This window comes from Octodon degus, unplaced genomic scaffold (assembly GCF_000260255.1).
Source record: "Octodon degus isolate 3935 unplaced genomic scaffold, OctDeg1.0 scaffold00090, whole genome shotgun sequence".
In the NCBI taxonomy this organism is placed as follows: domain Eukaryota; kingdom Metazoa; phylum Chordata; class Mammalia; order Rodentia; family Octodontidae; genus Octodon; species Octodon degus.
The window spans coordinates 4,795,463-4,798,551 of NW_004524666.1; the positions used below are offsets into that span (position 1 = coordinate 4,795,463).

Consider the following 3,089-nt stretch of genomic DNA (forward strand, 5'->3'; position numbering starts at 1 on the left):
GCAATGACTTTTAGAAAGTTATGGGATCATAGACTCACTGTTCTAACCGGTGTATTGGTCCATTGATGGGCTTGTAGGTGAATTCCTTTAAGAGGTGGGTCCTGGTTGGAGAAGGCAGTTAAGGGGGTGTGATTGGAAGGGAATGCTCTTGTCCCTGGTTCTTCTTCTCTCTTTCTGCTTCCTAGAATGGCCCTTCCAGTATGTCATTTCTGTGTTGGAGCCAGCCAATGGTGGACTGAACCCACTGACCTTATAAGCCAAAATAAACCTGTGGTCTCTTAAATTGTGGCTGTCAGGCATTTTGTCCTAGTCATAGAATACATCTCAGTTTTATTGTATGGCAAGAGTCATTAGCTAGGAACACCCTGAAACATCCATGGACAATTATAAATGTGCTAACATTGAGCATTTCAAATATAGAACTTTTTCCTTAATTTACCTCAAATCATTTGCAGGTAAATGAAGTGAGATAGGAGCCCACTAACTTTATACTACATGATCTAAGGAATGTGTCACGTGACTTAAACTCTGTCTACAAAGGCTCCCTCCTGGTCACCACTCCAACCATAAATAGACTCCCTTGAGCAATAAAGATATGAAGTTTTAAAATTATATCTTTGGTTAGCTTAATGAGGCTATGCATTTTTTTCTTCTTTTATCTATAAAGAAGATATGTGTGTGTGTGAATTACATGTATGACTACGTGCTTATTATTTGTATTTCTCACTCTCCTGGAGGCAGTGTTATCTTTAATCCCTAAAGATGAAAACGAGTTACTTACAGCCATTGCAGTACATTGAGATGCACAGAGACAGCGCCGGGGCAAGTGACAGCTGAACGGGCACTGGGTGACTCTGTTCCTCGCTGAGGAAAACAAGTAAACATGGGCAAAGGAGATCCTAAGAAGCCAAGAGGCAAGATGTCATCATATGCATTCTTTGTGTCAACTTGCTGAGAGGAACACAGGAATAAGGACCCAGATGCTTCTGCTAACTTCTCAGAGTTTTCTAAGAGGTGCTTAGAGAGGTGGAAGACCATGTCTGCTAAAGAAAAAGGAAAATCTGAAGACATGGCAAAAGTGGACAAGGCTCGTTATGAAAGAGAAATGAAAACTTATATTCGTCCTGAAGGAGAAACAAAAAAGAAGTTCAAGGATCCCAATGTGCCCAAGAGGCCTCCTTTGGCCTTTTTCTTGTTCTGTTCTGAGTATCGCCCAAAAATCAAAGGAGAACATCCGGGCCTCCCCATTGGTGACGTCGCAGGGAAACTTGGAGAAACGTGGAAAAACACTGCAGCAGATGACAAGCAGCCACACGAGAAGGAGACCGCTGAGCTGAAGGAGAAGTATGGAAAGGACATCGCTGCCCACCGGGCTAAAGAAAGACCTGATGCAGCAAAAAAGGGAGTTGTCAAGGCTGAAAAAAGCAAGAAAAAGAAGGAAGAGGAGGAGGAGGAGGAGGAGGAGGAGAAAAAAGATGAGGAGGAAGAGGAGGAAAAAGATGAAGAGGATGAGGAGAATGAAGGAAAGGATGATGATGAATAAGTTGGTTCTAACGCAGTTTCTTTTTCTTGTCTATAAAGCACTTAACCCCCTGTACACAACTCACTGCTTTTGAAGGAAAAAAACTGAAATGTAAGGCTGTGGGAGATTTGTTCAGTCTCGTGAATGCTGGAATTACAGGCATGCACCACCTCACCTGGCTTCATTTTCATTTTGTACATGTGCATATTGCATTACCACCTCTGAGAAAGTGAGTCTACCTTATAATGACATTATAAGGTTGGTAGAGTTCCTCCTGGTATCATCAGGAACAGGAAGAGATCAGCGTTAGGGATTTTTTTATTCCTGCGAGATTCCCACAGTCCATCACCCCAGCTTCTTCCTTGGGCCTGAGCTAGCTCCGTTGTTCCTTTACTATACTTAACTTCTAGAAATGTCCATATCTTTTTATTGCAATCAAGGTATATGAGGACCTCTTTCCTTCTTAGGTTAGTGCAACAAGGTCCAGAGTTTACAAAAGTAACACACACTAAGAGACAAAAACAACATAAAACTCAACAACTGATTCAGAGAACATGTATGATTGTGTAATGGTTACTTTCCCAGAGGTTTCCAGAAACAGCATTGACTGGCCTAACAACATGTCACAGAGGGCTTTTCTGAGAGCTGCAGCATTAGCCTGATTCTTTTTCCTAGCACCACTGAGGACTGTTTCCTGGAATCTCTGATTACCAGAAAGACTTTCCCAGGGGAATCTTCAGATTCTTGGTTCAAGATACTGAAGGGGATGAAGTAAAAAGGCTCAAGGTAAAATGCACTGAGTAATCTCCAGCTAGTGGTCTGCAGCTCCACACAACACATGCATGTAACTGAGGTGGGTTTCTTAGTCACTTTTTTCACTGCTGGGACAAAACACCTGACACGCGCTCCTTGAGGTGAAGAGGCTTATTTTAGTTTGTAGTTCAGGAGTTCCAGCCCATGTTTGGCAGGCTTAAACACAGGGGCACCATGGTGAAAGGGTGTGGGTGGAGGAAAGCTGCTCACACTGTGTCAGCCAGGAAGCAGAGCGAGAAGGGAGAAGCCCAGCAGGAGACAGATGCACCCTGGGAGGTCCTGCCCAAAGTGATTCGCCTCCCCTCCCAGACCCACCTGCTAGGAGCAAGTCAGCCTAGTGTTCTCACGTCCAACCCTCCTCCAAAATCCCTGCCTATGAACACATGATGCTGTTGGAGGATATCTAGATATAAACCACCACAGTGGGCTAGGTAACAGTGACAGAGAATTAGCCTTAAGTGGTAGCATCAGATGAGAAGTAAAATGGTGCAAGTAACCTGTGTCATCATGTGCCTCTTCTAACTTTACAGCTTTGTGGATGGAAAGATGTACTATAACAAATAACCTTATATACAAAAATTCTACCATAATTTTGAGGTTCTTGGGGACTGGGGAGAGATAGCTCAGAGGCTTAAGCACCTGCCTGGCAAGCACAAGGTCCTGAGTTTGATCCTTGGTATCAAAAACGAGTAAGTAAATAAATTTTGAGGTCCTCAAAGCTCATCATAAATTAACAATATTATTAGAAATATCT

At 43.1% G+C, this 3,089-nt stretch overlaps 1 pseudogene; it reads left to right on the plus strand.

Moving 5' to 3' along the window:
• The first annotated feature begins 868 nt into the window (after nucleotides 1–868).
• On the plus strand, nucleotides 869–1,543 carry LOC105743009 (annotated as a pseudogene).
• The last annotated feature ends 1,546 nt before the right edge of the window (nucleotides 1,544–3,089 follow it).